The following is a 24,516-nucleotide window of genomic DNA, read 5'->3' on the forward strand; positions in this document are numbered from 1 at the left end:
CCTCCAAATTAACAAGTTAGGGCTGAGACACGCCTTGGGTCTCTTTTACAACTGGATGATATATCCATATCGAGGCTTACAATATAAAATTGGATATAAGGCGCCTTGTTAATTTGGAGGCCAAGAAAACACACTAGAGAGAGGGAAAAAATTCTAGATGATCCCAATTTTCATGAAAATATAGATGATTTTCAACAAAATAAGATATTAAGCAGGGCAACAGTGAAAGTTATGTTTCCTATACTGAAAATGTATTTCATATAACTAGTCTCATTTGGTGCTGCCCTTTATGTGAAAAAAAAGAAAGAAAAACATGCCACAAGCCTTTTTCCTCCCTTCCTTTGGAAATGACTCATTCTAATGTCTCTCATGCAAATTATCATGGATAATCCTCCACAAAGGAAAGTGCTATACACTCATTATATGTGCGACTTCCTCTATTCAGTTCTATCAAATTACTGTTTTGAGTTTTAGTGCAGAATTGAATCACTCATTTTGAGTGGAGAGGAAGTACATTTTATGTATAGAAAAACTAACTTCTAATATGGTACATTAGCTGTGCTTATATAACCAGATAGAATCACACATTGAATTGGTGCAAGGGAAGAAAAGAAGCACCCTTTGAAAGAGTACAAAGGACACACCTTGAGTCTAAAGTATTAGATATGAAGATATGATGTGGGAGACTACACTACTTCTAAACCAGCTGTACTCTTCACCAATCTGGGAAATGTGTTGTATATTCTGGTAGACAAAAACTGAGAAGTAAATCTAATTAGTATTGGGGAAAAATGGAAGTGTCCCGAGACACAAAGTGGCTAGGGCATGATGGACTGTATTTGACAACTACATCCAAAATCTATGCTGCTGGAAACTGACACAGATAGAGGGTAGGTGTAGAATGAGGATCAAACCATCTTCACCTAAAATTAATGAGACCAGAAGGGATATCAAACCCCTGACTCCTGAAGAGAGCGTATGTTAAGAATTCAAAATGGTATATCAACTTAGAAAACCTGATGACCTGGATTGAAAAAACGTGTATGAGAGAGAAATTGACCAGAACCAACCTAAGACAAATAACATCTTCAGAATAAGCTACACAAAAGACAGTTGATGGGAAAGAACCAGAACAATCCCAAGTTCTTCCACCATGCTGTATCAAGACGACTGTAGGACGTAGGCACCTACTGTTTGTAGGCCCTACCAGCCATATAAGTTAAACCAAAAATTAACTTTTAAGGAAAATTTTCATGGACCTATAGTTTTCATAGGCCCTAGGCACTGTGCCTAATAAATAATTCAGCCCTGCCTCCACAATACAGATAAAGTATAATTGAAGGAGGAAGTCAAACATATTCACTACAAGAGGAAGGTAAAGGAAGCATAGGACATGTCCAAATAATCCACCAATCTGTGGTGAAACACTGCCAAGGGGAAGAAAGTCACACAACTGAGCTCCCATCCAGTTATCAACTGGTACTGTTGATATTATGATAATCTACACTGAAAAAAACACCTGGAAAGAGGAACAGATAAAAGCTGGGGAGCACTAGGATGGGAAACAGGAACAGGGGTTTGTCTTGATTCCAACTGTGGCAAATGTGCTTCCAAAAACGAAAGGGTAGAGTGTTGATGCAGGTGTTCCCAGCATGCAATTCCAAAGAGTCTGGAATACGTTTGAAAATATACTAAGAAACAGAGCTACACATGATTTCCTAAGTAAGCAGCAAATAAATCTGACAGAAGACTGCATTTTGACCCAGTATGTTTCAACAACAGAAAAATTATGTATGCAAAGTATGAATGAAAAATGAGTTATCTTAGAAGTAACAAAGTAGAGGCTGTTCCTCAAATACCTCAGGACTTTCATACAGAGTACCTGAAAGTAAATGTATGGTAGATAAATACCACAAAAGTAAGGATAATACAGAGGCATGGGTTAAAAGCACTGGAAGTCAGGGGGTACTCCCAAGTTGGCAAAATAGATTCCAACACCTGTGAGTCTTACAACGGATAGGCTACATGTTGATTCGTCAAACAAACTGTCCACAGCGCATAGGAAGCAAGACATGCTGGAACTCTCAACCAATTATGAAGTAAAATGCTTTGTATGAACCCTAATATCCAAAGAAAGTGGGAAAACTAAATATGGTAAAGAAGAACTGAAAACTATCATACAACAAAAAAGGATGAGGATTGTAGGAAATCATAAAAAGGGATAAAACATCACATACCTGAGAAATCATACCTGAATACGCATTATTAGACCAAGCTGACTCTGCAGGTGTACAGGGAAACATGAGAAAATCCTGTGGTGGAAAAAGGCTATAAAAATCTTTCTCGGAATGAACAGGTTCAGATTGTTCATGAGGTGAATAACTTCAAGAGAAAGTGACTGAATCACAGAACGACCAGTCTCTCATTGAATAATTGCAGATAATTCCATTAACGGGGTTGCTTGCATCTCCAGCCACAGTTACAAAAGCGGCACTCTGTGCTACATCAACCTCATGTGCTTCGTAAGCACTCACGAATTTTCCAAAAACAAACATGTACAATATTATATCAACTATACTTTGTCCTATCCATTGCCGACGACCAAGCACAATATTTATATAAGCAGCTTGTCACAGCAACGAATCTTACGGTGAAGACGTTTTCTAAACTGATAGTGTGATCACAATTAATTATACTTGTGAGAACACATTAATATTAGGCCTGTGATGCAATTAACTCCACGATTTTTTATATTCAGCCCCCTAGGTATCTTCATGGGAGAAAATAAATAAATTTCTTTTTCTTGTAATTCTGTTCCAACCAGTATGTAAACAGTTTGTTTATGCTGCTTTTTTTTTTTAATATTTTAACTCAAATTGGGGAAACTTAAGGGAAGAATAGAAACTTTTTAAATTCCGTATACGTAATTTACCTGCCAGGCGAGTTGTTTGAACTATTTTCACAACAATAATTGTGATTATTTAGCAAGTATTATTGTGAAACAACAATGTCTTATTTTGTAATAAAATAACGTAAACATTAGATGTTTTTCACACATATTTCAATTTGTATATTTTAAATTCAAATCAAAGCTCTTTAAAAATGGAACTGTGGTTTCTGTAGCCTCATCATAAATTTCACACCTTTTAGTTTCGGTACTTTGTCAGCTTTTAGCGTTTAATCCGTAACTCCGTAACTTTTATCAGCTTTTAGTATTTATTCCGGAACTCCGTAACTTTTATGATATATTGTTGTGGTGTTTCTTCGTTGCCTCTAAGCATGATGTGAAACAAGAATATCTTATTTTGTGATAAAAATAACGTAAACACGAGACGTTTTTTTCACACGTTTTTGAATTTATTTATTTTAAATTCAAATCAAAGCTGTGTAAAAAATGGAGTTGTGGTTTCTGTAGCCTCATCATAAATTTCACACGTTTTAGTTTCTGTACTTTGTCAGCTTTTAGCGTTTAATCCGGAACTCCGGAACTTTTATCATATATTGTTTGTAGTTCTTACGTGCTTACAATATTTATAATATTAACAATGAAACAGTATCTTAGCAACACAGATAATTAGGAGACATTTTGGAAAACGTTCAAGTTACTACTGCGAGCAAACTTTAAGACATAGAGATGGTGAAGTTCTTTTTTAAAACATTGCTATTTATAGCATTATATGCTGTAATCATAGCAATGCCTGGACACATAAAGGTTAAACCTCAAAGTATTATACTTGGCGCCCCACAGGTGATTCCGTGTGTCCCTGACAGCTATGGGATCAAAACTTATACCATTGATGTTTTCCAGTATTATTGGTTTGGCCCCTACGGTGGAATAGCAACAGACGATGATAAAATTCGAGTAAACAAAGCCACGGGTGATTTGATGATTTATAAATTTGATTTTTCTGATACCGGTGTGTATAAATGCGTTATTGAATACTCAAAAAACTGGGAGATAAAAGCACACAAACCAATTTTCATCACTCATTTCTTGGAAGGTAAATGCTTATAAGAATCGATTTTGGTAGTGTTTAGAAGTTAAAAAAAACTTTAAATTATGAATCGGATTCCATCCATTTTTACTACAATTTACGTAAAGTGTTATATGTTCGATTTATATTTAATGATTGTACATTAATTTTCCAAAATCCATGAAATCACCTTTCCAACTACCAACATACAGCTCACCGCCATTGTTTCCGCGTCAAGCCTGAGGTGTTAAAATGTTGAAAATCAAACTTGTCTGCAGATATAAATTTATCATTACGAAATAATTTTTTATTTATTATTATCATATTGTTTGTTTGTTTTGGAATTTCGCACAAAGCTACTCGACGGCTATCTGTGCTAGCCGTCCCTAATTTAGCAGTGTAAGACTAGAGGGAAGGCAGCTAGTCATCACCACCCACCGCCAACTCTTGGGCTACTCTTTTACCAACGAATAGTGGGATTGACCGTCACATTATAACGCTCCTACAGCTGGGAGGGCGAGCATGTTTTAGCGCGACGCGGGCTTACGAGTCGCACGCCTTACGCGCTTGGCCATGCCGGGCCTATTTTATCATATGCAATAACTAAATACATACATAGATATGAATAAATTTAATCAATAGCATAACACAATTAATGAAATTAGACATTCCGTGAAGTCAGAAAACGAGATAACCTTATGTAAGAAATTAGAAAAGTTTTGTTGTTTTCTTTACAAGTCATAACATGGAACAAATAATTTTAAAAAATCAAAAGTGTTGAATGATTTCTTTAATCGTCTGTGAAAATATTGAAATTACAAAATGCTACAGTGTTATAGCAGAAAAATGTTTCTTTTGTTACAAACACACAGTAAGTTCTGGTATTCAGAGACATTGTTTAGCCACTTTTCACATCCAAGCGATGAAACAATACATTCTTATCATTTGAAATAAGAAAGTTTGAAGAGCTTATTTGATTAACTATATCTGTTACTGAGCATATCTTTAATTCTGATCTGGGTGTAAGACTAGAGGGAAGGCAGCTATTCATCACCACCCACCGCCAACTCTTGGGCTACTCTTTTACCAACGAATAGTGGGATTGACCGTCACGTTATAATGCCCCCACGGCTGAAAGGGCGAACATGTTTGGTGTGATGGGGATTCGAACCTGCGACCCTCAGATTACACGTCGAATGCCTTAACACATCTGGCCATGCCGGGCCTTTAATTACCAAAATTTGCGTTTTCATATAGGAAAGCTACAAAGGGATATCCGCTGTACCAACCGAAGGAAATCGAACCCTTAACTTTAGCATTGTAAATCCTTATTTATTATTAATTCTGAAAATACATTGATTTGAAACCTCCTGTGACTTACGATACAATAGATAAAGAGCAAGATAAGCCATCAACTATATTTGTTAGATTTCGTTTATACCTTACAGGATTTCCAATGTATGAGCTTTCACGAAGAAAAGTAGTTAATAATTTGTTATGAGCCTAAAGTGTCATATCAGGTCAAAAATTCCCCAAGTGGCCCAGCAAACTGTTTGCGTGCTTCCAATGCTAGAAACCGGGTTTTGATATCCGTGATGGGCAGAGCATAGATAGCCCATGATGTAGTGTTGTGCTAAATTACAAATAAACAGTGCAAAATATTATTTCTTATGTCAACAATACTTGAACTACGAACCATCTTATACTTTATTTTAGCATGCGTACAACCTAGTGAAAACTACCAATGTCCTGAAGGACTCACACTGAGACATAACCTGTGTTGTAAGTTGTGCTTTCCTTCAAAGCGTTTATATGTGTGATCAGTATTTGTGAATTTTAATTTTTAAATAAATCGAAAAAGGAAAAACTGTTTCGAACAAACTAATCAGTAAATTAGTTATTATATACTTCATCCATTATTTTATTTTTAATTGTCAAAGTTAACATTGTAAACATTTCAAGCTTTTTCTTAGATCCAAGTCAACCAGGAACGGAGGAAGAAACATACGTTCCTTCTCAAGGAAATGTAAGTTATGCTACATATAAGATTACGTAAAACGTACCTTTAACGTGAGATAATAAGTGTGGAAAGGTTGGTGACAAAATGTCGTGATGGAAAAATATTACTGTGACGATGTTTGTGTTGACGCGTGCTGTTCTTTCTTCCCATTAAATTTCTTCAATCCCTTATTCATGAAGGTAAAAATGTAGTAATGTGTGAAGACCCGATCTCTTATAATATTCCAGTACATTGTGGACATTATTTTCTTTTCTAAATAATAAATATCTTACCATTTCACCACTCATAGCAACTCAGGTAAAACATGATTCACCAAACCATGTCTATCATTCCCACTAATTCACTGTTCACAGTTTGAGCTTTTCTGTTGTCTGAAGTAAGTTTTTGGACCAGTAATTGTATGCCATAAGTATTTTCCTCCTCCTAGTATTGTTGTATTATTTAAACCTTGACTATTTTATAAAACTGGTTGACTAGAGCAGAGTTTTACATTAGTTTACAACAAAAAGACCGTCCATGTACTTTCCCTTTGAATTGTTACCGATAGTTTTCCAATATATTCTCTTTCGTTTGTAGTTCATTTATACACTAATTACAGATTTCTTTGAATAGTGAAACATATAAACAGTATTCAGTTTACAAATTGCTAGTAAGTCAGTGTCGACAATCATACATCCTTGGAAGTCTGAGAACTTGTTACTTTTGCCTTTTGTCTTGTTACAAATATATATATCTGCTGTAATGGTGGTCAGTCACGTGATGCGTCAAATGATCATCCTGATTTGATATGAAAACACAGTCAGTGTATTTGGTTGTCATAAGATATGATAAGTAAATACCTTTACTTGGATTATCAAGGAAGAAAGTAAATCTAAAGTGATACTTCACACTTCTTTACCTGTACTGTTTTATCCATGTGCATTAAACTTATACGTGTTTGAATAAAGAGTGGAACTTCTTCGATTCCAGTAACTCAGAACGCTGTGGTTATCTTGTTATGTTCTCTGTAAGTATACCAAATGAAACGTCGCCTCCTCCAATATTATCATATAACAAAAACAAATTGCACTTGACTAACTTTCTTTTTAACTTGTATTTTTCCATTTCAGCACCATCCATGTCAGAACATACGATTCCATTGGTAACTGCTGCAGTAGGAATACCACTTTTGTTAATTTTTTTAAGGTAAGAACAAAACAGTATTTTTTATGTTTTGTTGAATAGATCTTAATATAATTTCTATGTTATTAATAGTTGAACCATGTGTGTATATACTTAATAATGAATTTAAAGGGGCTGAGAAATATAAAAATATTAGTTACTTTATTTTAATTAGAATGATAAATAATCAAAAGGTTACAAACGCTTGCATTAAAAAGAAATATATAAGGGGAAATTAGCATCATTAGTTTACAATAAAGTGTATTTTAAGTGTGGAGATTCACTTAAAGCTTAAATTGTGGATCACTTTTTACAATAATACAAGTTCTTATGATGAAAAACATTCCTTGTAAGTATGTTATTGTTCAACCTGTTTTTTATATGTAAATACAATAAGGTACTGTGCGTGTCAGTAGAAATACTTGAAATTGAAACGTGTAAAATATGGGTAACCTAAATTATTACAATTCAGTAATTAAGATAAATATAAAAGGCATTTTCATTCAAAAAAGTTCTTTAACTAATTAATGATTTTCAGTTTATTTCAATATGGTCTTAAAATTGAAATTTATCAGCGAGTATAATAATTATTCAATTATCCCTCTTAAGCTATAACATTTTATTCCTGTTTACATTTGTTAACTTTATTTTAAAGAGATGCAGCAGGGGTCAACTTGCCATGTCCACCGTGGGGAACTGAACCCGCCTATTTTAGTGTTATATGTTCATATACGTACTGACGTTCCACTGGGAGAGAACGTCCCTGTGGCTGTCGTTGTTAAATATTATTATTTCTAGATTATAATTATATTCCATTTTTAATTGACATAACACTGATGTACAAATAAGAGTCAAATTAAATCATCCATGTTATTTATTAGCGCTTTTCTTTTGTAGTGTCATTATTTGGAAGTGCAATTGTTGTAGATATAAAACAGTAAAATCAGCTAACACAGAAGACCATACAAATAAAGATGATAGAAAAAAAATTAAATATTCACTTGTACCACAAAAGATGAAGACCAGTCTGTTAATAGAGACGATAAGAGAAAATGTAAAAGTGTAAAAGAGAAGAGGGCCAAAAAAGTCCAGAATTTTCATCTTCCTAAAGTAAGTATTGTGATAACGGGAAATGTCATCACATTTCATACCGAGTGTCTGGGACTCACAATGCTAGAAACCGGCTATCGATAGCCGTGGTGGGTAGAGCACAAATAGACGAACATAACAAGAATGTAATATACCTTCAGACACATATATTTACTTACTTTCTATATATCTTCATGCTGGTGTTCTGCATGAAGTTTAGACACCGTTATAAATATAATGTATTAAGGTTATAAACTTTACACTATAATCTTCCACCTTATAAGAAACGTTTAAATTTAATGGTATCGATTTTTAGAAGGAAATTGCAGTCAGTTTAAATGGATACTTGATAACAGCTTCTAGAGACGTTGTGTGTAGATATATACATATAATACAGGTTTCTTCTTTATCATTGCAGCCATCTCAAAACATTTTCAAAATTGTTGTACTCTATTGACTCTGTTTATGAGTCATGTGTTTTCACAGTTATTGCGCTATTGACACAGTTACGGATGAATCTTGACTTGTTATAGGTATACAACAACAACTCTATGCCATGTCGCTTAGCAACAAAAGTATAACCAGATATTCTTGTTAATCCATGTACTCAAAGTATAAAGTGAAATGTATGAACAACAAAATTGTAAAAATTACATATTTTCTACTCTATTAACATTCGGGAAAGTATATGAAAGATGCTTCTAATATGACCATTTTAAAACCGTTCCACTTGGATAGAAGCTGTTTCAAATTATGGTTCTAAGCCCGCTACGGGGAAAGGAAGGCGTTTTATCAGTATTTTATCTCATGGTTTTCATTGATCTGGTCACATATAAGGGAGACAATTCTTCATGTCGTTAGATAACTTTTCATTAATTATGAATTTACGTAAATTTCGTCCAGGGGACTAGTACTTGCGCTGGTATATAAGAGTATTTTCTTCATTACCATTCAAGCCGTCTCCAAACCTTTAATAAATGTTTATTCTATAGATTTGTACTGCATGACTCTATTTATGAGTCATTACCTCGTAAAGTTGGGTTGTACTCATTCCATTTAGTAGTAGAGACATATATACGTATGATGTATAATGTGAGGACTTCCATCCTTCATATACTACAACTGCTAATTTAGTAGTGTAAGACTAGAGGGAAGGCAGCTAGTCATCACCACCAACCGCCAACTCTTGTGTGACGGGGATTCGAGCTCACGACCTTCGGATTACGAGCCGAGCGCCTTAACCACCTGGCCATGCCGGGACATGTATATTTGCTTATTTTCTTTTGCTGTTTAACAAACCGGCATTACCCAAATCTTCTTTGCTTGGATAACTGTAGAACTTTGATGTGTCTTATCTGATGTTCAAACACCCCTTTCGTCATGCCAAGATTTTAAACAGCAGAAATTATACAACAAGTTTACATTTATGCTAGCTAGAAACTTTCTAATTAAAACACTGGACTCATTTACGCACCACATAGAGTTAAAAATGTATTTTATTTTACTTTTTATGAAGCATCATTATTGTCGTGTTTGAGTTTCACCGTGTGGGTATTAGGGTATCGATGTTAAATACCCAGAAGGGTCAGGTACATCAGACCTCTTCCTCCCTCCCGAACATTGATAGCGTCTGACGTAAGGATTTTTTTTTTTTTAAGCTTAGGACCTGAGAAAAAGTATAATATCGTACTCAGGCCCATTTCAGGGCACAGTCCATGCATGGACGCACAAGAAAAGTCTTTTTTTTTTTGTAATTTTTCTCCTTGTTGTTTTTCTCCATAGAGAAATGCTACTACTTGTAGTAACAATAATAGTAATAAAAAAATAATAATAAAATATAAAATAAAATAATAAATAAATAGATTTAAAAAAAATTTAATTGTCTAGTGCAAGGTGGCCAGCTTGAGTAACATTTCTTAAATACATGTTAAAAAGGGAGAGGTATTTAGGACTATTTACATCATGTACGTGGTATCTGTCGAGATCACACATTAAGTTATTCTTATGCCAATTCTTATTGAAATATTTTAGAGAATTATGCAAGAGTCTTCCAGATATTGTGTCTATGTTTGCATATTTGTGCATAAATGTGGATGAAGTGCTTCGTGGTACTTTATATGCCGAAGTTAGAACTGAATTTTGTATTCGTTGAAGATTCTGTAAATGTGTGGGTGCTATGTTAATCCAGGCAGGTGATGCATATTCTATTACGGGTCTAATGTACGTTTTGTAGATTTTGAGTATATTACCTGGAGATGTTCCTTGGTTTTTACATGAAAGACTTCTTGCATAATTTGCTCTTTTCCAGATTCGTTTCATTATATTTTTAGTGTGCGGTAACCACGTTAATTTTGAGTCGTATGTTAGACCTAGAAATTTAGCAGATGTGACAGTCAGTGAAAGTGATCCATTCATGTAGAGCTTTGGTCGATCTTTTTTAAGCTTGTTCAGTCTGCTGAATAGTATCACTTGGGTTTTCGGAATATTGATTTTGATTCTGTATTTCTGGCAGTATTCTTCGATGTTATTTATAATTTGTTGTAGGTTCGTTGCTGCTATTGACGGAGTTGGGCACTTTTCCAGACTGCCACATCGTCAGCGAACTGTGATGCAAAACCTAAATTTAGGTCCGACAGAGGCATATTACTCACATACATGATAAATAATATAGGGCTAACAACCCCTCCTGCGGGACTCCTGCTTCGGGTGAAAAGGACCCTGAGTGGGCCCCATTCACATTTACTTTGCACATTCTGTTTTCCAGGAAGTTGGACAGCCAGCGAATAGTTTCCTGGGGTAATGCCATTTCATGTAATCTATGACGTAAACCATTATGCCACACTGTGTCAAAAGCTTTCTCAATGTCGAGAAAGCAAGCTACAGTGCATTCGTTTTTGTTGAAGCTGTCGGTAATTGATTCTGTGAGTCGAATCAGGTGGTCTGTAGTTTGGCGGTACTTTCGAAATCCGTTTTGAATTTCTGGTAATTTTGAATTTTCTTCTTAGTATACTGACAGACGATCACTAATTATCCTTTCTAATACTTTGCCAATACAACTGGTTAAGCTAATCGGGCGGTAGTTGTTTGGTTTATTCGCTGGCTTTCCTTCTTTCTGGAACATTAAAATTATTGCTTCCTTCAAGAAACGGGGATATGTCCTGCTGATAGTGATAGATTAAATAAAGCTGTTAGGAGCTCATATAATCTCTGAGTGCCGTGTTTTAGGAGGATAGCTTGAATACCATCTTCACCAGGGCTTTGTTTTTTGTGTTGTTAATAGCAGTTACGACTTCTGTTACAGTGATATGTTTAATCAGTTGATGAGTCCTCCAGTCTTTTGTTTTTCTTGGCGTATAATAGTGTTGACTGGAAATTTAGGTGTAAAAATGCTTCTGTTGTGATCAATAAAGCTGTTAACTGCATTAAAGAAGTATCTGTTCATGTCTGGTTCATGATGTGTCTTGAACGTGTTTTCTAGGTTTTTTTAAATATCTCGGCTTTTTCTGTGTTAGTGTATGCTGTTTCTCCATACAGTTCAAGTGGTGGATATACTGTGTTTGTTGTTCCTGTATTTGTAAATCTTTTCAAGTGTGTCCAGAATTGTTTAGGATCAGTTTTGTGATTTAGATCGGAACAGAATTGTCGTGTTCGTATTCTTTTTGCGCTTTCGTTCAAATCGATATTGATGAATTTCACAGTGCCATCTCGACGTTAAACTGCTTCCAAACAAATATTAAAATATTAGAATTTTAAATACAAAGGCACCCATAGATTAAGGACATCTGGAGGAGCCCAGTAATACGAACGAAAACTTATAACTCTAAAAGTCTGGTATTAAAGTGTAAAAGGTGTTTGGTTTAAGTTTTAAGTGTAAAAAGTTGTTTTGTTGTAGTTTTACGTGTAAAAAGTTGTTTTGTTATAGTTTTAAGTGTAAAAAGGTCTTTGGTTTTAGTTTTAAGTGTAAAAAGTTGTTTTGTTATAGTTTTAACTGTAAAAATGTGTTTGGTTTTAGTTTTAAGTGAAAAAATTGTTTGGTGAGCAGACACAGATAGTCCGTTTTGAAGTTTTCTGATAAAACCAACAAAAACAACGTAGAGTGAAATTCTCGATAATTGCAGCAACTAAATTAAAATATACATCACGCAATTTATCATTCTCAAAAGTATAGTTGTTAGTACCAACGTTTTTTTATTTCAATTTCTTTTTCAGTTTGATTATTTTTGAAATTCTCAAATTTGTAATAACGCTTGTTAGTAATTGTTTACATTTTGTTCTGTTTAGTACTGCAGACATATCATACTTTCTGCAGAGTTTTTCCCCGAAGTAAAGTTTTAAATATTTCGATATGCATAAGATAAACATTACCTTCCCTTTTCACTTGTTAGAAATCAATATAGAGAGTCGATCAGTTTGCTCAAAATTTGGATATTTCAATAGAAGTGTTGTTCGAAAACATATTTTAATTGATATCCACTAAATTTATAAAGCTCAGTTATCGGTAGTTTCATTGTATTAATTTCCAAGAGGTAATTTCTATATAATGATAACTAACATCAACCTATCCTGATTCTTGTTATTTTTAGAAAGAAACAAAGGCGAATGTTTTTACCAATAGGAAGAACATTCAAAATAGTAATGCCTCAAGTAAAATAACAAACATTATCACGAGTCTTGAAGGATCACATGCCAAATATTTTATATCAACACAGCCTCATTATTATCAACCAATATTCTCATATATATCGGAAACTCTGTTAACTGAAAGGAAGAAGGTACCTTCACATTGTAGACGTCACAACAAATTTACGAAATATAAATCAAAGAGACCTCTTTACTTTAAAGAACTGCGAGATTTGTTTCATGAAAGGAAATCATCAGAGTCAGAATCTTCAGAGGACTAGAGTAGATAGAAAAATTGAGAAACGTAAGCTCCTGAAACATATTTAGATCCACAAGAATTTTTTGACAAGTGTTTAACCGGATTAGAAAGCCAGATGCTTGACAACAACAGAAGAACTTCTACGATCGGACGATTTTCTTCACTAATAAGAGACAGTGGAACTCGATTTATGTTTTCTTGTCCCGAATTTTCACAAACTACACATCGATAAAAAAATTAAAATAAAATCTATGTAAATAGAAAATAAAAGTTATAGAGTATTTAAAATTTGTCTGTTTTATCGCTTTAAAAATCTATGTTTGTTTCAAAGAAAATGATTATTTATTACAGAAGCTTTATAAATTATAACTTCACTGCAGACACACAAGTTGGGAAAAGAATGATTTCAAATTAGTAATTAATATTTTATGGATATAGAAAACCGTCCCTAATTTAGTGGTGTAAGACGAGAGGGAAGGCAGCTAGTCATCACCACCCACCGCCAACTCTAGGGCTACTCTTTTACTAACGAATAGTGGGATTGACCGTCGTATTATAACGGCTCCACGGCTGAAAGCCATCACCCATAAGAAAATAAAGATAAATGCATTATATTATGTGGGAGATCTGGAGACAACAGTATAAAACATCCACATTTGACCAAATTGTTTAAAACATACCAGCTAGTAGAAACTCAGATACTAGACCGAAAGAAGATTAATGAACCATTGGTGGTCACCACTAGTGGTCAAGAAAAGAAGAGCAAGCAAGACACCAAGACCTTACAAGTGTCAAAAAGGGGACATCCCGAATGTAGGAATGTAGGAACTGAAGGAATCATAAATGAAAGTCCCTCCATTGCAGAAACTTTGGGACAATACCTGGGAGAAAATTGGTACAAAGGAGATGGTACCAACAGAATAGAGAAACAAAAGGGAGTGCAATATCAGACCTATAAAAGACTATATGTATGAAAAACATATATATATATATATAAAGGAAGAAGCACTGGCAGTCACCAATAGAACTCAAGAAAATAAGAGCAAACATAACACGAAGATCTTACAAAGGTCAAAAGGTGATATCACGAATATAGGTTTGCAGGAATTGAAGGAAGCGTAAAAGAAACACTTTTCACTGCACAATCTTTGTGACAAAATATGGGAAAAAATCGAGCAGAAGACAAATGGGTAAAGCACTTATAAAGCAGAGTATTAGAAGGAATTGCTGTACCAAATCAAACAGAGAAATTATACTGGGGAAGTGCAGCAAATCAAAACAACAGAATACAGGACTCAACTGATGGAACAAATTCACGAGTTGACTGTGCAAGGACACCTAAGAGCAAAGAAAATAGCAGATAGATCCACTAGTTATGTTCATTGCCCAGGAATCATCAGAGATGTGAGCAGATCTTGCTGGCCATGCACTATCTGCCAAAGGACATACCAGGAGGGAGGGTGGTTGAGGTGTTACTGGGGGAGATTTATTAATTAAAGATTAATTAATAATGTGATTAATATATGATGAAGTGCAAATTCTTAATTAATATCTAAGTAATACTTTATTTAATTAAATATTAATAAATTAATTAGGTGATGGATATGTATGTGATATGCAAAATTAAATTAATTAATATACAAGTTGGAGTAATAACCAAATTTAATATCATTTTTTTTTCAAATACTTAATATGAAAACCCATGTTTCTTCCAAAAACGAGGATGTCATCAGGCAGCATAATATGATCATGTCACTAATGTCAGAGGGCGTGCTGCTAGAAGTGATGCCATAACCACAAGACGAATTGTCAACATTGATCTTTTCATATTATAACACTAGATTTATAGTTTTCGCTTTTTGAGTCACTTTAAAAGTGTCTTATGATTGAAAACAACAACACACTATGATTTTGGTAAATGTAGTTTTACTGTATTGTAAAATAAGACTTTAGATATATGGCATATTTCACATTTTTAAATACGCTATTTTTTTTTACTTGTCTAAAACTCCACTATGTTTTATGCAGGTATATGTTAATATGTGTTACTTTAACAATGACTCAATGGCTTTCACTTCTATATTTCTGTGGACTTATAATGCCAGAAAATAAGTATAGGTAAGCGTGATGGGCAGCCACAGATAGCCCATTGTGTATTTGTGCAGCTAACTTTAAACAAAAATAAACAAACAGTTCTACATTTAATTTGCATGGCAGAGTTTTGCATTTATAACGTTTCATAGGTATAGCATTTATCGATAACAAATTAGTTTACATTTCTATAATTAATATACTGTATAACATATATTTGTAATAAACACAAAAATAAATCCGAACAAAAATCAAAGACTCTGCACCAATTAAAAGGATCCCCAGGATACAGGCTATAATGTGATATGTAAACTGTACTCTAGATTTGGAAGTTGACTGGAAACACTGACTGATGACGTGAAGAATTTTGGTTGGAAACACTGACTGATGACGTAGAACCTACATTGTGGTTGGAAACACTGACTGATGACGTAGAACCACACTGTGGTTGACATTGATGACGTGGTTGGAAACACTGACTGATGACGTAGAACCTACATTGTGGTTGGAAACACTGACTGATGACGTAGAAACCACACTGTGGTTGGAAACACTGACTGATGACGTAGAACCCACATTGTGGTTGGAAACACTGACTGATGACGTAGAACCTACATTGTGGTTGGAAACACTGACTGATGACGTAGAAACCACACTGTGGCTGGAAACACTGACTGATGACGTAGAACCCACATTGTGGTTGGAAACACTGACTGATGACGTAGAACCCACATTGTGGTTGGAAACACTGACTGATGACGTAAAACCGACATTGTGGTTGGAAACACTGACTGATGACGTAGAACCTACATTGTGGTTGGAAACACTGACTGGTGACGTAGAACCCACAATGTGGTTGGAAACACTGACTGTCAGTTTTAACCTTCACTCGCCAGTCTCACATGAAGAAATTCAAGAGCAATAAAATAATCAAAATCAGTTGAAATTAGAGAGCGAGATGTGGGTGTCTCACATCTATATCACCCTTTACAACCAGCAAACAATTGTGGGAAAGTGACTGCTCTCTAAAGTAAAGAAGAAGAAATCAAAATAATAACATATCACCATTTGGGGGTAAGTAAGATAAACTTACCTCCCGAAATTGGCATTCCAGCCCCAAATATGAAGGTAAGGGACTAATTAGTAGTCTAGCAGACAAGTAATACTAGAGTGAAGGGACCCAACCAATTATTCATCCACTGTATTGTTTGTTTGTTTTCGAATTTCGCACAAAGCTACTCGAGGGCTATCTGTGCTAGCCGTCCGTAATTTAGCAGTGTAAGACCAGAGGGAAGGCAGCTAGTCATCACCATCCACCGCCAACTCTTGGGCTACTCTTTTTTACTAACGAATAGTGGGATTGACCGTCGTATTATAACGGTTCCACGGCTGAAAGCCGGATCGGGTGCGTTCTGATGAATTAACGATTACAATTTCACAAAAACGTGAACGCTAGCTTGACAATGAATGTGTTTTCAGAATCATTAAATTTAAAGCCATTCTAGCATGATCGTGAAATAGTATGAAAACAGCCTTTGTTAGCGCTCCATAGACACGCTATATGTTTGAAGTTAAGCACAAAGCTACAGATGATCTGACCACTACGGGTATCGAAATCTAGATTATAACGATGTAAGTCTACAGACATATCGCTGTGCCACTGGGGTAGGAGGCTCTATGCACCAAGTAACAAAATTAATAATGTCATCAACAAGTATTCGGGCGTATAAAATAATTTTCTAGATCTTACTAAACTATGTATCAGTGTGAATCAGATAAAATATTTGAATGAGCTTCCATTGACACAATGATTATTGGCAATCCAAAAGTTTGTTTTCTACTTATAAAATCTACAAAATAACTAGTTTTGTCACTGGACTACCGTTAAAGTTATTTTTTAAAACATATATATATTTATATTTTCTGTTCAATGATGTAATAAGGTTACTGAGTACAGGGCCTAAATTTGTGCGCAAAGCTACACGAGGGCTATCTGCGCTAGCCGTCTTTAATTTAGCAGTGTAAGACTAGAAGAAAGATAGCTAATCATTACCACCCGCCACCAACTCTTGAGCTACTCTTTTACCAAAAAAATAGTGGGATTGATTGCAGGTTTAAAACGTTCCCATGGCAGAAAGAGCGAACATATTTGGCGAACTTCACGTTGTCAGTAGAGCGACATGATGAACCTGAAATTCTGGTTAGCTTTATAAACCTGACCTACATAATATTCGATAACAAAATACTGAACCTAAAACAAAAACTCTTCCGCTTTATAATCTCTATAAATGAGTTTATAAGTTCTATTCTATGAAATATACTGAACCTAACAAAATGTAAAAAATCAAACAAATAATAACAATAATAGTTATATTATCTGTGGATATAATCAACGTTACTAACCTCATAAATTTATAATCTTCCTTTAGAAACAACATATTTGTGTATATTTGTAAAGTTATGAGATTTTGTTGGCTTTTGATCTCAGGAATAGCGCCAGTTTTTCACTGGTAAGTTTCAGGCTTATAGCGCTGAAATTCGGGTTTCGATACCTGTGATTGGCATAATACAGATAGCCTATTATGTAATCTTGACCTTAACAACAATCAAATCACACCTCAAAGAAATTTGGGTTAGTTTCAGTTTATACATGTGGCAAACCATTTCTTGGGGTCTATAACGTCAGTGTCCCATTTCATTTTTATTAATTGCTTTCCTCGCTTACGTTTCGTTATGATCAATGAAAATGTGTGATGTTACGTGTTACAATTTCAAATAGGCCTAAACCTGAATTAATTTATAATTTATATTTAGAAGTTAAATAAATGTCGATACGTATCCAATTTTTGGTATTTGCTAACAAGATTGATACACACAATTTTCTTTCTCAAAACACATATATTTTAATATTCAGACAATAATACAATTTACAATAACGGTTATTACAAATAATGACTTATGTACAAAAGTTTTACAAACTTACAAAGAATAGTAAATCTTCTATCTCATTCGGAACTGGATATTTTTTCGAAGGTTCACGATGAAGGAATTAATTTTGAGTTATTTCAAAACACCTAATTTAAATATGAATCAACTATATTAAATTATCGTAAATCACAGAAATTTAATCAGTATTGAGCAAAACGTAGAGGGCCAATTTAAAATAAGACAAAATCATTTTTTATGTTCTGTCTATAATAACGTTATTAAGCAATCACACACACAATGAATTATAGTATTTTGTTCCAGTTGTGTTTACTTCATCTATTATTCTTTCTATCGTTTAGTGTAGCTACAAATAGTTAGTTACAATAAAACACTAATTCATCTTCTAGGTGATCACGTCTGTTTTGAGTAAATATGTTGGAATTATGAAACTGATACCAGCTTCCCCAGCAACGACGTACAAATATTATTAATATTGCGGAAGATTATGTAAAGTTATGATCCCCTCATATGTATTCTCGTGATCTAACGGAATAAATAAATATCTTGCCATCAGCTTCATGAACGGAGACACGGGACAGTGAGTGAAAAATAATTATGTGTGTGTGTTTTCTCATGGCAAAGCCACATCGGGCTATCTGCTGTGCTCACCGAGGGAAATAGAACCCCTGATTTTAGCGTTGTAAATCCGTATACTTACTGCTGTACCAGCGAAAGACAGAATAATAATTGATGTTTGACACCCAGTATGGTTATTAGTAGAGAAAGATGACTTTGAAATGTTGTATTTTATATTGGTTCATTTTGGGATTAAGTTGTTGTATAAGTAAGGTTTCTTTAATTTTGCGTTTGTTTATGTTTTATTGTTTATTTAGTATTTGAGTGTTTTCTCTGGTTATGTTGTGTTTATTTGAATTGCAGTGTTCGAAAACGTGTGAAGCTGACTTTTTATGTTCTTTGAATCTGGATTCCATTTTTCCACTTGTTTCTCCAATATAGAAGACGTGGCAGTTATCACATTGTATTTTATAAATAATGTTGGTGTGGTGTTTGTCAGTGTAAAGGAACGCCTTTATACCTATATTAATATAGATTGTATTCAAACATCGAACACCGCCCTCTACATTCCGTCACTCAGTTACACAACCCCTTGTGATCAGCTTCCGGTCAGTTACCTCTTTCTTTGTGAATCTGACGATGACCGAAGAAGGTGAAACGTTCTTCGCTCTTCTATGTAAAATATTTTCTCAACCCAAACGAGCCGTTTTTGCATATATAATGTAAAATATTATATCGCTTCCTTACACCATACAGTTAAACATGAAACAATGAAAGAAAACTGTACTTTTTAAAACAAGTGTTGGTCACAATGAAGAACATTGTAAAATGTCTTCAGTATTACATCTTTAACCAATTATAAATATTATACTTCAACCAGTACGATTTTACATAATTAGTTTATGTAATGTAGATTGAGCTTAATAGCATTTTTCATATATTATAGTAAATAATTCAGAAAGACAAATAAACATAAAATGGTATTTAAAATATATTAATTTTATACTTTTATCATATTATTCAAGTTATTTGTAGAAATAAAATAAATAACAAATATCCACACAATAATTTGACAGCTCATGTTCTTAGAATTACTAATCTTATTTACTGAATGTAATTAACATTTCACTAGATGTCAGGTGTAATTAAGGTGTATAATTTCACCCTTATAGTGTTTTCAATTGATAAATAATTTATGTACAACTTGACTTTAATAACAAGAAGTAAATAATAAAACAAGTAAAATGATTTTTATCAAAAACGTGAAACTTCAGACAATTATAAAGGTTTGTGAAACAGGAATTTGCCTATAAATTTAGTTAACACCACTGTGTTCTTTAGTAGCAAATCATATATTAAGATGTTCTTTTGATTAAAGTTTTCAATAGGGTCCAACTCAACAGCTGTGTCGATATGTGTGGTACTATACTTTATGGCCTAGGATCCGTATAGTGTCCTTTCTATTAATTTTATAATCCTGGCATGTGGTCATCAATTGTATGCCCATACAGTGAGTTGGGGAGAAAGGTTCCCTTAACGTCGGTTCGATCGCTCCGGGTTACTTGTACCGTGCACGAAGAACCATCCCACCTTCACTGACCTCTAAATATTCTAAAGGAGAAAGAAAACATATCTTTTATTTATTAGACTCAATTGTTAAAAGTACGATAAAATTTATTGTTGTTGAAATTGGTATTTTAGGATTTTCGTTATCTGCCACTGGAGGGGGAACAGTTCAATTTGTTCTTTCTTATTAACTGAGAAGCTACGGAAAGGGGCCATCTGTGTTTAGCCCACATTTGGTATCTAAACTTTTCAAGCATTGTAAGTCCGCAGACATACCACCGTGCTACTGGAAAGACTGGTTTCCTCAAGGAACAAGTCTAGTAAGTGGATTTTTCTTCAAAATCATTGTTACGCTAAGAAATATCTTCCGTAAGATGATAAACTATGCCACAAAAAGCAACAAAAACGCTTGTGAACTTTCGTTCCAAACAAATGTGATGTCAAAGAGTCATTTTACATGTACTGGAGTGTATTGCATGATAACAGTAGAGTCACAAATTAATTATAAAACACGAAGTACAAGTTCATGACAGGAATAAGAAACTTTCACCATTATACTTAACAAAATGTTTTCAAACGAAACTTACTGGCTCATATCAACTTACTGTAGTTGAAAAGAAAATCTCTATAAGGTCCGGCATGGCCAGGTGGGTTAAGGCGTTCGACTCGTAAACCACGAGTTCGAATCCCCGTCGCACCAAATATACTAACCCTTACAGCTGTGTGGGCGTTATAATGTGACAGTCAATCCCGCTGTTCGTTGGTAAAAGAGTAGCCCAAGAGTTGGTGGTGGATGGTGAGGGCTAGCTGCCTTCCCTCTACTCTTACACTGCACAATTACGGACGGCTAGCGCAGATAGCCCTCAAATAGCTTTGCGCAAAATTTAAAAAAAACAAAACTTCTAGTACTTCAATTCACGTTTTGTTCAAACAACTAAGTAGAAGGAACTGAGAACAAAAAGGTTAAAAAACATAAAATCCCATGTATGGTATTATACCCAGACGTACTCCTATGCCACTGAGGGAATTACTTAACATTAAGAAAATCATTTGTTTTAAAAAATTTATGTAAGGCCAGGACATGAGATTAATAAACCTCACTCGTGTATCACCTGTTGTGGTGGACACAGAACACTAGATTTCCTACCCTTGCGATGACGTTTGTCCATAGTTATTCTTTATTCGGCAGTCTCTCTCGCACCTCCTAAGCCTGATATATATACACCTACCCCACAGAAAAGCTTCGTGATGTGTTTACTGGCGCCACCTACCTGCAGTAGTTCTCAACAACACGAGTGTTTAAAATAGTTTCTATTTGCTGGTGTTTATGGATATTTTTCAGGCACTAAAGGGACTCTTGGCATACTGTCTATTGTGATAATTCACTCCTAACTACAAATAGGCTCCAAGACCTTTATTCTGAGACGCATATCAACAATACAATAAAAAATACTTTGGCGTAGAGGTCGCACCAACTATAACGAGAAATCTTTAGCCCAGACATTCATGTTAACACATGAATATATTATAGTGGTATTATTATTGCTACTATTGTATTTATTTCTTGGTAATCGCAGAGCTATACAATAGGCTATCTATTCTGTGTTCATCGATGGGAATGGAACTACAATTTTAGCCTTATAAACCTCATATTTTCTATTATCCAGCGAGAAATATAATACATGCATTCAGCTAATATTTATAACAACAGATAAAAATTAAATGTTATTTCAAGATTTTCTTTTTGTGAAAGTATTGCAAATAAACATTCTTTACAAGGTCCCTTGGTGGGTCAGTGGTAAAATTACAGACTTACAACGCAAAATCCGAGGTTAAATTATCTTCAGTAAATACGTGATTTTACCCTTTTATTAAAATTAGATTCTGTTTAGTTTTATTTGAATTATTTTTATTGAATTTAATTGTATGTGAGTGAAATAAAATGTTAGTCTATCTTTATTTTGGTGGTTCTGTTTCTGATTCAGTTTAGACCTCTACTTCACCCTCTAATGACTCTGTGCTGTTTTTTTTTTAATTTCGCGTAAAGCTACACAAAGACTACCTTGGCTAGCCGTCCATAATATAGCAGTGTAAGACTAAAGGAAAGGCAGCTAATAATCACCATTGACCGCTAACTCTTGTGCTACTATTTTACCAACGAATAGTAAAACTATCAGTCACATTATAATAACTCCATAGATGAAAGGCGAGCATGTTTGGTACGTGCGACGGGGATCCGAACCCCTCGACTCTCAGATTACGAGGAGAGGGTAAAGAATATTTTGTAAAAAAAAAGACGTTAGGGATATCAGAATAAAACTAAAGCCCTAAAACTAAGAATGAAACTTAGAATATATTATTTCCGTATTTCATAATAGTTTAATTTTATGTCGCTAGGGAAAGCACACAATTTTCGTTCGTAAGGTCTTGTAACATTTCATTGCAGGAACATATCTTCCAAAATAATTTTTCTATCAATAAATAAGTGTTCAAATTAATGTTGCAACTACCAGGTAGTTGAAGTATTCAATCAACTGAATGATCTTTGTTTGTGTTACTGATGTTTCATTTTAATAACTCCAGTTTCTTAATAATCGAAGCAATGCGTTCTATACTGGTCGTCTTTTTCAACTCTTTATGGAGCCAAACCTGGAATTGGGTGTGCGGTATTTGATAATCGTGTGTGTTGGACTGAGGCCTGACGAGGCGGGTCAGGGGTATTAAAGTTCTGAGGCCCGAGGAAATATGGGATAAAGAGTAATGCATTCGTATTTTAATAATGTACTTCACGCAATATTGCGGTACTGCGGAAAATCGCTTTGCCTCAAAAATGTAAATTGTCAACATATCTGGCTTCCACCCACCAGAAAAAAAATTATACGCTTATGGATGTACCACGAATTTATGAAGACTTTAAAGGGGCCGGGAACATAGCTGTCCCCTGCCCTCCTGACCTACCTCTCGATGCCCCTTGTTGAACTTTCTAGGCTTTTTTGGACTTGAAAGTGGTTTTTCATTATATATTGTCACATTTATGTCCAGATATTTTTCTCTAAACCTATTTTCATTGGAGTATTACTGGGGAAGGCAGGAATGAGTACTGCCTCTCCCCCTACCTTGCGTGACACGGTTTGTCAGACGTGTCGTTCATTAGGAACACTTTGTAATCTGCTACTATAAGCTCTCTGTATACTGCTCATGATGGTGAAGCTATGGACCGTCTACAGCACTTTGATTCTGCATCATATGTTGCAACACTATCTTCCTCTGCTATTTTACAGAAGTTATTTGAACGTGGCTGTTTTTCCCACAATAAACCGTCCATCACTATGAGACCTGCCAGTCTGAATATAAAGAGGATGGCTTTCTATTCTTCTCCATTTGAGATACCTCATGACTTTGCAACTGTTACACTTACTCAGTTTGATCGCGTGTTGAAGATCGAACACGAGTGACATCCATCTCGTCCAGTCATTTGAACAAGTACTCGTTGCATGAATATTGATGTGAAGAGTCCAAAGAGTCGAGTGCCAAAGTTTGTGAAGATTGGTAGTTATGTAGTAATGGTAAACTACGCTGGTATATTCCATCGTTTTAGTCGTGAGGGGCATCTTTTCTGTTCCTGTGATACTTTCCATGCCAGAAGTATATGGACTTTGGGCATAATGGCGACGAATGTACTTTGTGTTGTGAAATCTGTGGGGAGGGACACTGTTCCTCGTCTTGCTTCAGAGGGCGCCCTACTACGCTAGTGAAATGGCTAGTTCTCAGTCTATTTCTTTGAGAGCCTCTGAAACATCCAACCTTATTCTCATTACTCAAACATGTGGTGTCAGTGGTCGGGTATTCAGTGAAACCTTATGTTTCTGTGTGACCTCTTTCATTACACTGATAACAGGAATATCCTTGCAGTAATCGTTCCCATGATTACAGTGAGGCATTTAATTATGTTAACCACTATATTTTATGGTTTGCTTTGGTAAAATGCGGGTTTCTTCCTGTATTTATTTATTATTTTGTTCTTTCTATTTTACTGCTTCCAGTAAACTTTTGTTGAATGAGTTTTTGACACCTTATTTCTCCGTTCATCAAGGTTCGTGTTAAGATTGCCAATTGTTTCTTCTGCTGCATACCTTGACCACTGAGAATGTTTCTTTTTTTTATTTTTATCACGATTCAAAGTATCCAGTTATCTCATAAGGTTCCTGTTGGACTTGTGTAGCCATACACAT

General features: G+C 34.7%; 1 protein-coding gene and 2 long non-coding RNA genes across 4 annotated transcripts in view; 1 reads left to right on the forward strand and 2 right to left on the reverse strand.

Moving 5' to 3' along the window:
- LOC143222584 (uncharacterized) overlaps nt 1-24,516 on the reverse strand; it is a 73,852-nt gene that overhangs the window by 31,565 nt on the left and 17,771 nt on the right. The window lies entirely within an intron of this gene.
- LOC143222585 (uncharacterized) overlaps nt 1-24,516 on the reverse strand; it is a 69,350-nt gene that overhangs the window by 13,684 nt on the left and 31,150 nt on the right. The gene's annotated exons all lie outside the window — the stretch shown is intronic.
- On the forward strand, nt 6,898-8,033 carry LOC143224169 (uncharacterized). The gene is made up of 3 exons (XR_013013248.1): nt 6,898-7,000; nt 7,104-7,179; nt 7,811-8,033. It is a non-coding gene; the product is annotated as an uncharacterized LOC143224169 (long non-coding RNA).

This window comes from Tachypleus tridentatus, chromosome 8, assembly GCF_004210375.1.
Source record: "Tachypleus tridentatus isolate NWPU-2018 chromosome 8, ASM421037v1, whole genome shotgun sequence".
Classification (NCBI taxonomy): Eukaryota; Metazoa; Arthropoda; class Merostomata; order Xiphosura; family Limulidae; genus Tachypleus; species Tachypleus tridentatus.